The following is a 16,679-nucleotide window of genomic DNA, read 5'->3' as shown; positions in this document are numbered from 1 at the left end:
GTTAGGACTACATACTTCCTCTGCACAGGTTCCATCCATGGATGAGGAACTAGGATCCTGCAAGCCATGTGGTGGGCCCAAAAAATAAAAATAAATAAATAAAAGATCTTACACACTCTGTGCCTTTTTTAAAAGATACATGTTAACCAGCTAGGTACATTATTTGAAACCATAATTTTGTTATATTTTGTAAGACAAAAATATTTTGCTTGTGAGGTTTTATATTAGCCTAGTTATCTTCTACTAACAAATTATTCCAAAACTTAATAGCTTAAAACTATTATTATTTCCCTGGGCTTCCCTGTGGCTCAGATGGTAAAGGATCTAACTGAAATGTGGGAGGCCCAGTTTGATACTTGGATTAGGAAGATCCCCTGGAGAAGGGAATGGCAATCCATTCCAGTATTCTTACCTGGAAAATTCCACGGACAGAGGAGCCTGGCAAGCTACATACAGTCCATGGGGTCTCAAAGAGTCAGACATGATTGAGCAACTAACACTTTCTTTTACTTTCATTATTATATTCATTTCTTTGGATAAAGGATCTCAGTAAAGCTTAGCTGACTCCTGTGGTTCCAGGTGTGTCACAAGCTGCAGTAATCTCACGGCCTGACTGGGAAGGCTCTACTTTCTAGGTGACCCACATGGTTGTTGTCAGCATTCAGATCTCATAAGCTGTTAAATTAAAGCTACTCAGTTCTTCTCACACTCAAGGCCTCAGGCTTTCTTTAGTTCCTTGCTATGTGGGTCTCTCTGTATAGCATCTCAGAACTTGGCAGCTGGCTTCACTGGAATGGCCAAGGAAGACAGAGAGTACCATAGCAGAATGGAAGTCACAGCCTTTTCTAGCAGTCTTAGAGGTGACATTCCATCACTTTTGCCATGTTCTGTTCATTAGAACCAAATCCTTGGGTTCAGTCCCCACCAATGGGGAGGGCATTACACAATGGTGTAAATACCAGAAGGCAAGCCTCATTGGAAGCCATGTCAGAAGCCACCTTCCTCAAAGTTTTCAGAAGGTTAAGTTATTTTTATTGGGCCTTAGGGAGCTAAGATAATCACGATGGTGTGATCACTCACCTAGAGCCAGACATCCTGGAATGTGAAGTCAAGTGGGCCTTAGAAAGCATCACTACGAACAAAGCTAGTGGAGGTGATGGAATTCCAGTTGAGCTATTTCAAATCCTAAAAGATGATGCTATGAAAGTGCTACACTCAGTATTCCAGCAAATTTGGAAAACTCAGCAGTGGCCACAGGACTGGAAAAGGTCAGTTTTCATTCCAATCCCAAAGAAAGGCAATGCCAAAGAATGCTCAAACTACCGCACAATTGCACTCATCTCACACGCTAGTAAAGTAATGCTCAAAATTCTCCAAGCCAGGCTTCAGCAATACGTGAACCGTGAACTTCCAGATGTTCAAGCTGGTTTTGAAAAGGCAGAGGAACCAGAGATCAAATTACCAACATCCTCTGGATCATCAAAAAAGCAAGAGAGTTCTAGAAAAACATCTATTTCTGCTTTATTGACTATGCCAAAGCCTTTGACTGTGTGGATCACAAGAAACTGTGGAAAATTCTGAAAGAGACAGGAATACCAGACCACCTGACCTGCCTCTTGAGAAACCTATATGCAGGTCAGGAAGCAACAGTTAGAACTGGACATGAAACAACAGACTGGTTCCAAATAGGAAAAGGAGTACATCAAAGCTGTATGTTGTCACCCTGCTTATTTAACGTGTACGCAGAGTACATCATGAGAAACGCTGAGTTGGAAGAAGCACAAGCTGGAATCAAGATTGCCGGGAGAAATATCAATAACTTCAGATACGCAGATGACACCACCCTTATGGCAGAAAGTGAAGAGGAACTAAAAAGTCTCTTGATGAAACTGAAAGAGGGGAGAAAAAAAGTTGGCTTAAAGCTCAACATTCAGAAAACGAAGATCATGGCATCCAGTCCCATCACTTCATGGGAAATAGATGGGGAAACAGTGGAAACAGTGTCAGACTTTATTTTTTTGAGCTCCAGAATCACTGCAGATGGTGATTGCAGCCATGAAATTAAAAGATGCTTACTCCTTGGAAGAAAAGTTATGACCAACCTAGATAGCATATTGAAAAGCAGAGACATTACTTTGCCAACAAAGGTCCATCTAGTCAAGGCTATGGTTTCTCCAGTGGTCATGTATGGATGTGAGATTTGGACTATGAAGAAAGCTGAGTGCTAAAGAATTGATGCTTTTGAACTGTGGTGTTGGAGAAGACTCTTGGGAGTCCCTTGGACTGCAAGGAGATCCAGCCAGTCCATCCTAGAGGAGATCAGTCCTGGGTGTTCATTGGAAGGACTAATGCTGAAGCTTCAATACTTTGGCCACCTCATGCAAAGTAGTTGACTTATTGGAAAAGACCCTGATGCTGGGAGGGATTGGGGGAGGAAGAAGTAGGGGACGACAGTGGATGAGATGGCTGGATGGCATCACCGACTCGATGGACATGAGTTTGAGTGAACTCCGGGAGCTGGTGATGGACTGGGAGGCCTGGCGTGCTGCAATTCATGGGGTCGCAAAGAGTTGGAAACAACTGAGTGACTGAACTGAACTGAGGGAGCTAAGAATTTGTGGTGTCTACGACATTCAGTTGCTCATATTGTTTCATGAGCAGTGGTAAAATGCCCAACCACACTCTGACCTTAGTAAATCATCTCAATCCTCTGAAAATGTACAGAATCCTATTTAAAGAAACCAAAGGTCATGGCAAGGTCAAAACTTCTAAAGAAACCAAAGCCTGAGCCAAAATTAAGTACCAGGAATCATGCATATTCAGAAACATAAAAGATCACGAACAGGGCAGTTAGCTCGATCTGTCTGTGGTGCTCCCGGTTCCTACTTATTTTAGAAATTGGAATTTTAAACTTCAGAGTGCCACTAGCTAGTATAAGAAACAAGGGAAGAAGAGTTAGATTTTTATCTCTTTGAAATATAAATGAATACAGAGAATCTGAGTCAAGATTTAAGCCAGTCCTACCGATAAAAATGAGAAAAATAAAATAATGGGAAAGGGGAATGCTCTGCTGTGGTGAATATAGAAAACCAGTTAGTGTTATTGGACAACATACTGAAGTGTAGCAGTACTATTAGGACTTCAGAACTGTTCATTGTTGATATTGATGCTATTAATAATTGTACACAGTTTAAAAACAAATGTCAATAGCAATGAAGATTCAGCAAAAATTTGTTACCAAATATAAGTATTTAAAATATTTAACTTAAAAAGACAAATAGTTGTAATCATTAACGTGAAAGATTACCAAAAAATAAATTGAAATAATAATAAACATGATTGTCCTACAATAGAAATGTCAGTGAATGGATAGCTGTTAAAATCTTTTGGTAAAATAAGATAAAAAAGAGCTATTAAATAATGATAAGATAAAAGTTGGGCTTCCCAGGTGGCACAGTGGCAAAGGATCTGCCTGCCAATGCAGGAGACTCAAGTTCATTCTCTGGGTCAGGAAGATCTCCTAGAGTAGGAATTGGCAACCCACTCCAGTATTCTTGCCTGGAGAATTCCTTGGACAGAGAAGCCTGGGTGGCTACAGTGGGGTCACAAAGAGTTGGACATGACCGAGTGACTAAACACACTCACAAGCTAGAAGTTGAATGAGAGGAGTGCCTGCCCGTTTCTAAATACCTTGAACTATGTGCAGGCTTCCCTGATAGCTCAGTTGGTAAAGAATCCTCCTGCAGTGCAGGAGACCTGGGTTCAATCCCTGGGTTAGAAAGATCCCCTGGAGAAGGGAAAGGCTATCCACTCTGGTATTCTGGCCTAGAGAATTCCATGGACTGTATAGTCCATGGGGTCACAAAGAGTCGGACACGACTGAGACTTCCAGTGAACCATGTGGAGGTCCTTAGAAAATTCTCTGAAACTTTTCTCTTCTCTTCAATTCAATTATTATTTTAATCAAGTATGTATGATTCACCAAGCATTGAGGTAGACACTGAGCATCACTGGTAGATGAAATTAAAGACAGCAATACTAGCCATCACTGAGCTTACAGTCTAGCAAAGGATATTGACAGGTAAACAGCTCTAAAGAGGAAGTTTGAGGTACTCAGGGAAACTTAAGGAGGATACTCTATCAGACTTGGATCAATTAGGGGAGGTTTCGTGGCTGTGAGAGCATATATGTTTCATTAATTTTGTGGGTTATGTTGCTAGTGGTCTTGGTTACCTGTTACAGAGTGCCACAAAAAAAAGGTCTAAAATTTAGGCCTTCTCGAATTTTTATTTTTAAATATTGAATATGCTATAGCATATGTACTATATTCACCTACTAAAGAAATAACAAAACAGAATCTAATCAGATCCACACCCTTCATTTAACCCCACTTGGGGGCTATTAGTGTTTCAGAATTTAGAATTTTTCAAATTTCATAAAGGTAATATGATGTATATTCTCTTTATTAGTTAATATCTTCAATTGTTGTAGAGAAACATACTGTAATCGAGCATTAGTATTTCTGCAGTGAAATATATGAATTATCACCCTTGTTCAGGTTTTGCTGTTACAAGAGTTACAACAAACATAAAAATACTTTTGGTTTTTTGGAGTTTTCTCAGTTTTCAAATTGCACATTAAAGAATTATAAATAAAGCTTCCTTTTGTATAAGAAAAAAAATTGGAATTGATAAATTAACAAAAGGTTACCTAGTGAAGACTTTGCATTATGTTTGTGCTCATAATATCAGTTATTGAAATTTAAAGGAAAGATTACACTCCTTCCTCTATGATGGTATATTGACTATCCCTCGGTGATTGGAAGGATCAGTGGGAAAAAGTGACTGTTCCTACTGACTTCTTTAATAGTAGTATTTCTAAGAGATTATGGCATCATAGACAAAGTTGTTTAAATTTTAGGCATATAAGAATCACAAAAATGTGATAAATATTTTTAAATAGAAGTTTTAATAACTTCATTAAATGTTAGCTTCTCCAAGCTAATATTTATGTCAGGCCTCTGGTCAGGATAGTTGTATATATGCTACTTTATAATATCAGATGATGTGATAACCTAGTGGACTAGGCTGAGTTTATAAAGAAGGATTTGTCACAAGTGGGAGCTTGCTTTGTTTCAACATTTTCCTAAAACTTTATTCCATTGTTCATTTTTTTTCTGCAGTCTTACAAGTCAGTGAAGTTTTTGTTTACTGAGATGCATAACCACCTATTAGTTGGGTTAAGTAAAAAGAAAAAGTCAAATGCCACACCTAAGAGATTTTTTTTGAAACAGGGTTCTGTGGTTTTCCCTGGAAACGATGTCCTTTTATTACAGGCTCCAGCTAGCTTTTGAGGGTTGAGCTACTAAAGAGAAGCTAGAAGCAATTCAAATTATTTTAGAGCATCAAGTTCTCACTGGAGCCCATATTTAAGTTGTTTTGATCTTCTCCACTGCAATTCTGTGAACATGATCCCTGTTTTAAGCAAAGCATTTTGCCTACCCATGAAGAAGGATGTATACTGATGTGTCCAAGAAAAAGGCAAATGTGTGTATCTTAATAGTACTAAAAAAAAATTAACTTTGAATTTTCAATCTCCAAAGTATTATCAGCTTCCTTACAGATTTTCCAAAAATAGAAACATTAATTGCTAATTCCCAGCCAATACAGAACATTGTGAAATAATACTTTGAGGCTTAAAAAAAAAATTTACTGTATACATATGTCTTTTGTAGACTAGGGTGCAATTTCTATGAGAAAAGAATTTGAATTTGCTTACTTGAGTTTTTAAAATTTGCTGTTACAAACTATGCTACAAGTGATCAGCCTTCCTTAAGCATATTTCTGTATAGTCCTTTAGCTAGATAAATTTCTAGAAATAAAAATTTTAAGGTTAAAAAAATGTGTCTTTTTAACTCAGTCAGTTCAGTCGCTCAGTCATGTCCAACTCTTTGCGACCTTGTGGACTGCAGCACGCCAGGCTTCCCTGTTCATCACCAGCTCCCGGAACTTGCTCAACTCATGTCCATCAAGTTGGTGATGCCATCCAACCATCTCATCCTCTTTCGCCCCTTTGTCCCCTTTTAATTCTAAATATTGCCAAATTGTTCTATTAAAAAGTTATGTCAGCAACTACTAATCTGTGAGAATGCTTACTCCCTAAGCTATTTAGTATTTAAATAGTGTATTTAATACACTATTTAGTATTATCAAAGTTCTTAGCCTTCCACTCTGAAAGATGAAAAATATCTCATTTTAATGTCTTCTATTAATTATGAATAAAGTTAAACAATTTTAAATATTTATTGCAGTTTATTTTTCTTTTTATGTTAACTGTTGTTCATGACCTTTTCCTATTTTTATACTGAACTGTTAATCACTTTTTATTGATTTGTAAGAACTCTTTGGGTAGTAAATAAGCTTTTTATTATATGTACCATGAACATTTTTCTGTTTAAAACTTTGTTTTTATTTTTATTTTTTAACAAAGACTTTTTTTTCTTTTACAGTTCAGGTTTATTATGTTGTTTATTGGAGGATTTTTTAAAATTATTACTTGTGATTATCTGTCTAGAAAAAGTATTAGAATTATTTATAAACTTGATCTCTGTGTACTTCTTTTTTCCTTTTAAAGAAGGGGTTGTTTTTATTAATTAGCAGTCCAGTAGTAATTTTTTTTTTAAACCTTAATATTAATGCAGGTTGGTTTATCTTAGCAAATAAGCTGTTTAAGTCATAGTTCTTCAGCTATAAATCTCTTCCAAAGCAAATATCCTGCAAGGAGAGAACAAACAGGATCAAAACACAGTGAGAGGTTTGAGCTCTTAGTTGCTGGATTGGCCTCATTTGGGTATGAGATTAAAGGAAAGTACCTGAGGAAGCCTTGACGATGTAAAAAAGTCTCCTTCAGTTCAAATAGTATTTTTAAATATTGTAAAAACTTAATTGGCAAAATTGTATGACCTTGATTTATGACATTAAAAAACAGTGAAATAATAGTTATTCCATCTTTGTGTACCCTATGTCCCCTTCATTTATTTTTCTGGGAAGTGTCTAGCTAGTAAGAAGTAAAACTTTTAAACCTGCAAAATACACATACTGAATAAAACTAGTTTATAGCCACAGGTAACTTTTAAGCCTCATAAGCTGTCTGTCAGCCTTGTTGGATCCTCAAACATGTGGACAGCTCAACAAAAAATAAGACTGGAAATAGAGGCAGGTTGCATTTTTTTTCTTTTTAATGACCCCTTGTTCACTAGTAGTTAAGTACATGTGTCATTTTTATCAAGAGAAATGTTACATGATATTGTTTTAGGCCAAATATTTTTAAATGCTTTATAACCATGAGATATATATATATATATATATATGGAAATTACTAAACTAATATACACTAATGGCAACCCACTCCAGTATTCTTGCCTGGAAAATTCCATGGACAGAGAAGCCTGGTAGTCTACAGTCCACGCGGTCGCAAAGAGTCGGACACGACTGAGCAACTTCACTTCACTTCACTTCACTTCACTTAAAATATTACTAAACAACTTGACATTTTTAAAAAATGTTTTTATATAGTACATACAGATTTCCTGATTCACTTGATATGTCATGATTAACTTTCTATGTCATTATACATAATGTTTTACTAAGTAATTCAAATGACTTTAAATCTATTGTTACTAGTTTTAAAGTACTGCTGCAGTGAACCTACTCGCGTCTAAATGTTTGCACATATCTGTAGTTATTGTAGGAGACACAAATTCCTAGAAGTCGAATTGTTGAATTCAAAAGTATTTAGAATTGTTAGAAAAGGTTTCTGTTAATTAAGAATATAGTTAGGTCATTTGTAGAGAAGCCATTGAGGAATAGCAGCAGATTTTAAATTTCTTCAGTTGTATCAAAAAGAGAAATATGGTACTAGGGTTTTTTTTATAGTATACAGGTAATACTTCATCTTGCCCTCTAATTATAAAACACATTTTAATACCTTCTATTATAATAATAACCTAAATTGTTTAAAAGCCATATATAAGAGTATACAAGGCTTTCCAGGTGACACTGTGGTAAAGATTCCACCTGCAAATGCAAGAGACACAGAGCTGCAGGTTCGACCCCTGGGTTGGGAAGATTCCCTGGAGTAGAAAATGGCACCCCCTCTTGTATTATTGCCTGGAAACTTCCATGGACAGAGGACCCTGGCAGGCTGCAGACCAGGTGCCTGCAGACCTGGCAGGTTGCAGAGTTAGACACAACTGAGTAACCAGGCACATTCATAAGTATATGTGGTGGTGGAGGTTTAGTCACTAAGTCGTGTCCAACTCGTGCGACCCATAGACTGCAGCCTGCCAGGCTCCTGTGTCCATGGGATTCTCCACGCAAGAATACTGGGGTGGGTTGCCATTTCCTTCTCCAGGGGATCTTCCCCAACCTAAAAATCGAACCCAGGTCTCCCGTATTGCAGGCGGATTCTTTACTGACTGAGCTATGAGGGAAGCCCAGCATATGTAGTGATAGCTAGATTTTTAGATAAAGGACTGAGAATCTTTTTATTCAAAATATCTATACTTTGTTAATATGGCTCTTTTTATAGCCTTCAGAGACACTGGCATGTAATAGCGCAGAATGATGTTGGAAAAAGCAGAGTATGCTTTCCATCAAAGAGCCATCCTACAGTAGTTCAGATTGAGAGAGAAAGTTTAGACAGGAGTTAGCTTGCTTTGAGGATAGTAAGTTATCCTCTGTTCTCAGTAAGCATGTCAAAATAGTGCACTTTTGACAGGTACATATGAGGGATTTAAGTCTTTGAGTGTATGTACATATCAGTAGAGGCTTCCCTAGTGACTCAGTGGTAAAGAATCTGCCTGCTAATGCAGGAGACGTGGGTTCAGTCCCTGGGTTGGGAACATTCCCCTGGAGAAGGAAATGGCAGCCCACTCTAGTGTTCTTGCCTGGGACATCCCATGGACAGAGGAGCCTGGCAGCCTAGCATCCATGGGGTCACAAAGAGTCAGACACGACTTAGCTCCTGAGCTGAGCATGCACTCATGCACGTAGCATTAGAAGCACACTGCCTATGGGGACTTTCGGAGAAGATAACAATTATGAGTAAGATTAATTCTTCCAACTTGTTTCTTTATATCTGGTAATGCTTTTTCTTCTAGCCATTTCCTTGTAGGCATTAATGCAAATAGTTTCCTGTGTTTCTTGTTAGTCAGACTACCATATGAAATTTAAATTATTTTATCTTTTCTTGGAAAGTAAAGATATGGGATTTGAGTGAAAATACAGACCAGTAATAGGGAGGAATCAATGAGTTTGAATTTTATTTTCATCTCTGTTACTATCATGATATGGGCTTCCCAGGTGGCACAGTGTAAAGAATCAGCCTGCCAGGGGAGAAGATACAAAAGACATGGTTCAGTCCCTGGGTGGGGAAGAGCCCCTGGAGTAGGAAATGGCAACCCACACCAGTATTCTTGCCTGGAAAATTCCATGAACACAGTTGAGCAACTGAGCACATGTTATTATAAGATACAGAGAAAGACACTTCACAAAGAATTTGTTTTCTGTATTTAGCACTCAGATTTGGTGGAATAAACGAACAGTATGCTATACAGCTCTTGCCCACAAGACATTTACAGCATTGGTATTAAGTTGTTTCCAAATGCTGCTGCAGTGAATATGTTGTTGTTGTTGTTCAGTTGCTAAGTTGTGTCTCACTCTTTTGCCACCCCACGGACTATAGCCCACCAGGCTCCTCTGTCCTTGGGATTTCACAGGCAAGAATACTAGAGCGGGTTGCCATTTCCTTCTCCAGTGGATCTTCCCGACCCAGGGATTGAACCAGCGTCTCCTGCTTGGCAGCTGGATTCTTTGCCACTGAGCCATGATGGAAGCCTTTATAGCTAAATGCCTTGGAAAGGGCACAGATTCCAAAGTGAAATTGTGAGGGTATCTGCCATCTTTCATCTGTATATAAAGCTAATAACATATTTATATATTTATTTCCCTTTTTTATTATTTCATTGACTGGTATCGAAGAGCTTGGAAGAGCTTGTTAATTGTTCAGTGCAGATAATACAGAGAAAAGGAAGACCTATAGAATGAGTGGGAGACACAGAAGCAGAGAGGAAGGAAGAAAGGATAAAAGAGGAGAGAAAGAGCATAAATGAAGCAAAGGTACAAGTGTGAGTGGAGTACTGGAGAGGAGCCAGTCCAAAGGTCAGCCCCGCAGGAGCGGAGGTTCCAGTGGGATGACGTCACATGGGCGAGGCAGGGCTGAACTACTGAGAGCCTTCAAAAGTATGCAAAGGCATTTAGATTTCAGGTGATAGGGAATAAGAAACCATTGAAGAGTTTTGAAAGTAGCAAAGGTTACGTGATGGAAATAGCATTTTAGAACATCAGTCCCGCTTAGTATTGTGGAAGATTAATTGCAGCAGGTTGGTTTTAGAGATACGAGTACCAGCCAAGAAGCACTACAATTTAATAGTATAGAGAACTGATATGCTGATGTGGGCTGGTAGCAGTGAGAACAGGAGGAAGGAATTCATACCAGGATCACCATAGAGGAAAACAATGTAATTTGGTGACTGACGGGATGTGCAGGGTAAAGAAGTAGTCGATATTTTAAGATTTTCTTCCCAAGAGATAGGAACAACACAGTGCCATTAATAGAATGTCTTTACTTCAGCACTGAAAATGTATTTCATTTTCTTTTTGTGTAACCCTAACTTATAAACTTAGGAGAAAAACTATGTTTGAGAACAGTGCTGTCAGATGGCAGATATAAAACTCATCAAAACTGGCTTCCAGTAACTGAAGAGCAAAAGAAGGAAAAGGCTTCTAAGGAATCTTCTCTGGGAAGAGCAGAAATACCCTGAGAATGTCTTTAGAATGATAACAGTTTAAATTATATAACTTTCCCACCTAATTAAACTCTTTCTGTGGAGTTTAGTGCTAAAAGTCAGAATGCCCAAAGTCATTCCGGATGATATAGATTATTCTTAAGAGCTAAATCTGAAGCCATTCAAAAATAGGCCAGATGTCAAGGCTGTGGTCTGAGGTGTCATTCTTCAAAAGGCAATATGTAACTCCTCTACTGGGCAAACAGCAGATCAGTTCCTGAGCTGATAGTATTGGGAAGAACTGTCTGAACCGAGCTGGTGGGTGAATATTTAAAAGTCCGGATATATGGGGCAGAGAGCAGATGTAGAAGAAATTTTTATAATTATTTTGTTTTACAAGGCACATGATGATGCCAGGCTACTAGCAAAGATTTACAGCAATTATTCATTAATACCAGCTGGATTATTTACTCAAAGAAGTAGTTCCACTAAATTTAAGTAACAAAACACACACGAGAAGATATAAACATTACTGTATTACCCAAACCTAGTTTAAGGAAAAATAACAAATGATACTTTTCATGTATGATACCTTATAGACTATTAGAAAAACCTTTAGGATTTTATCAGAAGGCAGGTTTAAGGCTCAGCTCTTCACAACCAGATGGGAATTGCTCTCAATTAAGAGAATAGTTTTTACTGACCATACAAATTTCCCTCTGCATGCATGTATGCTGAGTCAGTCCTTTGTGATCCTATGGAATGTAACCTGCCAGACTCCTCTGTCGGTGGGATTCTCCAGGCAAGAATACTGCAGTGGGTTGCCATGCTTTCTTCCAGGGGATCTTCCTGATCCAGGGATCAAACCCACGTCTCTTATGTCCCCCGCATTGGTAAGTGGGTTCTTTACCACTAGCACCACCTGGGAAGCCCACATTTCCCTCTAATACTCTGTAAATCATGATCATTATAAATATATGAGGCCTTATTTGTTGTTATTTGTGACAAATTCAAGGTAGTTTCTAGAATATACAAATCTGTATGTATTGCTAACACTACAAATACGGTAAGTCTAAAGAAAATTATGTAAAAAAAAAAATCCACCTCAGTGAATGAATTACTCACTGTAAGCAAATTTGAACATAAGAGTAATTCACATTTCAGATCTTTGTAACTCAGTCCCTGTTACAATTTAATAGTATTCTGTCAGCTTGCTTCCTCCACCAGGGATCTTCCCAACCCAGGGATCAAACCCACTTCTCTTATGGTCTCCTGCACTGGCAAGCAGATGCTTTAATCACTAGCACCACCTGGAATCCACCTGCCAATGCAGCAGATACAAGAGACGTAGGTTAGATCTATGGGTGGGGAAGATCCCCCGGAGTGGCAAATGGCAACCCTCTCCAGTATTCTTGCCTGGAGAATTATATGGGCAGAGGAGCCTTGGGGGCTACAGTCCATGGGATACCAAAGAGTTAGGCATGACTGAAGTGACTTAGCAGCAGCAGCAGACATGACTGAGCGACTAAGCACACACAGACACAGCTCGAAAGAGTGGATGCGTGTCTGTGTAACTAACTTATTGATGTTGTTCAGTCAATAAGTGGTGTCCAACTCTTTGAGACCCCTTAGACTATGTAGCATACCAGGCTCCTCTGTTCTCCACTACCTTCCAGAGTTTGCTCAAATTAATGTCCATTGAGTCGATGATGCCATCTATCTCATTCCCTGCCGCCCTCTTCCTCTTCCTTCAGTCTTTTCCAGCATCAGAGTCTTTTCCAGTGAGTCAGCTCTCCTTATCAGGTGACTGAAGTATTGAAGCATCAGCTTCAGCAACAGGTCTTCCAGTGAATATTCAGGGTTGATTTCCTTTAGGATTGACTGGTTTCATCTCCTTGCAGTCCAAGGGACTCTCAAGAGTCTTCTCCAGCACCACAGTTCAAAAGCATCAATTCTTTAGCCTTCAGCTTTCTTTATGGTTCAACTCTCACATCCATACATGACTACTGGAAAAACCATAGTTTTAACTATACAGACCTTTGTCAGCAAAGTGATGTCTCTGCTTTTTAGTATGCTGTTTAGGTTTGCCATAGCTTTCGTTCCAAGGAGCAAGTGTCTTTTAATTTCATGGCCACGGTCTGCAGCCCAAAAACTACTTCTACTTTTTCCCCTTCTGTTTGCCTTGATGTGATGGGACCAGATGACATGGTCTTCGTTTTTTGCATGTTGAATTTCAAGCCAGCTTTTTCATTCTCCTCTTTCACCCTCATCAAAAGGCTCTTTAGTTCCTTTACACTTTTTACCATTAGAGTGGTATCATCTGCATATCTGAGGTTGTTATTTCTTCCAGCAATCTTGATTCTAACTTGTGATTCATCCAGTCTGGCATTTCACATGGTGTACTCTGCATATAAGTCACTAACTTGCCACCAGTGACTAATCTAGATACTGAGAATAAAGTTCATTCATCCTTAATATTAACACTTTAATACATAAAAGAAAGATACATGCAATTTAATTTTGTCTTCTCTGTTGCTTGAAAGTATTAGCTGTGAAGTGAATGGATATTAAAGAATAGTAATTATATTTACAAAGGCATATAAAAATCAAAAATCAGGAAGAAATGAAACTTATAAATGCTCTCTTTGAAGGCGTTCAGAATTCCTTATCCATAAATTACCCAAAAAATGTGTATATGGTTGGGATAGACACTCTTTAGAGATAGATGAAAATATAAACCTCTTTTATTCTTTTATATATGTATTAGTATAAATCTTTATAAACATTTTCCTTTAATATGTTCTCATGGCAACTGTAAGTAAATAGTGTATGTTTTATGACCAGTATGCATCATAAACTTTTCAGAGAAATCTTCTTTTTCATGATTATATTGCTTAGCTAAATTTTGATATTTTAGAAAGATTAATTTTTCTCATTCATATTAAAATTAGACTGTATATAAAATAAGTATTGTAACATACGATTTTAAACTGACAAAAGCAGTGACTCTCTAGCTATCTAATGATATCATGAATTAGATTAACTTCAAACTTTTATTTACTGTATCCTTATCTTGAAACCAAGGATCAATTTCTTCATAGGGGGGGAAAAAAACTTTTAGGAGAATATAATTGAAGTTTTTAAAACAGTACTGAAAAGAAAATGACTTATCATCCTTAATTTTTAACAAAAGACACTCTAAAAATTTATAGTGAAACTATTATATTTTAAATAGAAGAGTGATGTAATCAGTAGTCTTTCATCTAAAAGAAATAAAGGTCTTCTGTGTGCCTTCCCCTTCATGGATCACAGCCTTGTCATGGTGAAGGCCCTTATGTAACAATGAAGCTGTGAGCCATGCGGTGCAGGGACACCCAAGACAGATAGATCATAGTAAAGAGCTCTGACTAAGTGTGGTCCGCTAGAGAAGAAAATGGCAACCCACTTCAATATTCTTGCCTGGAAAACCCCATGAACAGTATATAAAGGCAAAAAGATATTACACCAGAAGATGAGCCCCCCAGGATGGAAGGTGTCCAATATGGTACTGGGGAAGAGTGGGGAGGGTAGTTACTAATAACTCCAGAAAGAATGTAGCATTTGGACCAAAGCAGAAACGACGCTCAGATGTGAATGTGTCTGGTGGTGAAAGTAAAGTCCGATGCTGTAAAAAAAATATTGCATAGGAACCTGGAATGTTCAGTCCGTGAATCAAGGTAAATTGGACATAGTCAAGCAGGAGATGGCAATAGTTTCATTTTAGGGATCAGTGAACTAAAGTGGATAGGAATGGGTGAATTTAATTCAGATGACCACAGTATCTATTATTTCGGGCAAGAATCCCTTAGAAGAAATGGAGACACCCTCATAGTCAATCAAAACTGTCCAAAATACAGTACCTGCATGCAGTCTCAAAAACAACAGCATGATCTTGGTTTCGTTTCCAAGACAAACCATTCAGCATCATAGTAATCCAAGTCTGTGCCCCAACCACTGATGCCAAAGAAGCTTAAGTTCACCAATTCTAGGAAGACCTACAACACCTAGACCTAACACCAAAAAAGATGTCCTTTGCATCATAGGGGATTGGAATGCAAAAGTAGGAAGTCAAGAGATACCCGGAATAAAAGGCAATTTGGCCTTGGAGTACAAAATAAAGCAGGGCAAAGGCTAACAGAACACATTTGTTAATAGAACACGCTTGTCATAGCAAACACCCTCTTCCAACAACACAAGAGATGACTGTACACATGGACATCACCAGATGGTAAGTACCGAAACCAGATTGATATGTACTTTGCAGCTGAAATGGAGAAACTCTATATAGTCAAACAATACCAAGAGTTGACTGTGGCTAAGATCATGAGCTCCTTAATGCAAAATTCAAGCTTAAATTGAAGAAAGTAGGGAAAACCACTATTCAGGTATGACCTAAATCACACCCCTATTACTATACAGTGGAAGTGACAAGTGGCTTCAAGGGTTAGATCTGGTAGACAAAGTGCCTGAAAAACTGTGAACGAAGGTTTGTAATATTGTACAGGAGGCAGTGACCAAAATCATCCCAAAGAAAATGAAATGCACAAAGGCAAAGTGGTTGTGTGAAGAGGCTTTACACATAGCTGAGGAAAGAAGAAAAGCAAAAAGCAAGGGAGAAAGGGAAAGACATACCCAACCGAATGCAGAGTTCCAGAGAATAGCACAGATAGTTAAGAAGGCTATCTTAAATGAACAATGCAAAGAAATAGAGGAAAACAATAGAATGGAGAAGACTAGAGATCTCTTCAGGAGAATTAGAGATATCAACAGAGCATTTCATGAGAGATGGGCATGATAAAGGACAGAAATGATAAGGACGTAACAGAAGAAGAGACTAGGAGGAGGTGGCAAGAATTCACAGAAGAGCTATACAAAAAAGGTCCTAATGACCCAGATAATCACAGTAATGTGATCACTCACCTATAGCTGGACGTCCTGGAGTGTGAAGTCAAGTGGGGCTTAGAAAGCATTACTATGAACAAAGCTAATAGAGGTGATCAAATCCAACTGAACTATTTCAAATCCTAAAAGATGATGCTGTTAAAGATCTGCACTCAGTGTGTCAGAAATTTTGGAAAACACAGCAATAGCCACAGGACTGGAAAAGGTCAGTTTTCATTCCAGTCCCAAAGAAAGGCAGTGCCAAAGAATGTCCAAACTACCATACAGTTGCACTCATTTCACATGCTAGCAAGATTATGCTCAAAATTCTTCAAGCTGGTCTTCAGAAGTATGTAAACCCAAACTTCTAGATATACAAGCTGAGTTTCGAAAAGGCAAAGGGACCAGAGATCCAAATTGCCAACATTTGCTGGATCTTGGAGAAAGCAAAGGAGTTCCAGAAAAAATGTCTGCTTCATGTGAAATGCTGGGCTGATTGAAGCTCAAGCTGGAGTCAAGACTGCTGGGAGAAGTATCAGTAACCTCATATATGCAGATGACACCACCCTGATGGCAGAAAGTGAAGAGGAACTAAAGTACCTCTTGATGAAGGTGAAAGAAGAGAGTGAAAAAGCTGGCTTAAAATTCAACATGCAAAAAACTAAGATCATGGCATCTGGTTCCATCACTAGGACTATCCTAGAAGCTGCAGAGCAGGGAGAAAACACAAGAATCGGAAAAGGAACTGGCCGAAATTTGTTTTCTTTTTAAAAATACCACTAACGTATCCCTTTTTCAATTCTTCTAAATCAAGAGTTTTTAATGGAATAGTTAAAAATTTTTCCCCTTATTTTCAGTTTGTTTTCCCTACCTTGTCATGTACCTGCTTGTTTTTGACTCTGATGCTTCTCCC

At 38.2% G+C, this 16,679-nt stretch overlaps 1 protein-coding gene and 1 long non-coding RNA gene across 3 annotated transcripts in view; both read left to right on the top strand.

Annotated features, from left to right (window-relative positions):
- Nucleotides 1–16,679, top strand: part of MIPOL1 (mirror-image polydactyly 1) — a 298,374-nt gene that overhangs the window by 267,145 nt on the left and 14,550 nt on the right. The gene's annotated exons all lie outside the window — the stretch shown is intronic.
- On the top strand, nucleotides 1,375–16,239 carry LOC120875067. Its single transcript, XR_005723802.1, has 3 exons — nucleotides 1,375–1,426; nucleotides 1,696–1,697; nucleotides 16,152–16,239. It is a non-coding gene; the product is annotated as an uncharacterized LOC120875067 (long non-coding RNA).

Source organism: Oryx dammah, unplaced genomic scaffold (assembly GCF_014754425.2).
Source record: "Oryx dammah isolate SB20612 unplaced genomic scaffold, SCBI_Odam_1.1 HiC_scaffold_16, whole genome shotgun sequence".
Classification (NCBI taxonomy): domain Eukaryota; kingdom Metazoa; phylum Chordata; class Mammalia; order Artiodactyla; family Bovidae; genus Oryx; species Oryx dammah.
The sequence above is the reverse complement of the archived record's forward strand: the minus strand, read 5'-3'. Positions and strand labels throughout refer to the sequence as shown.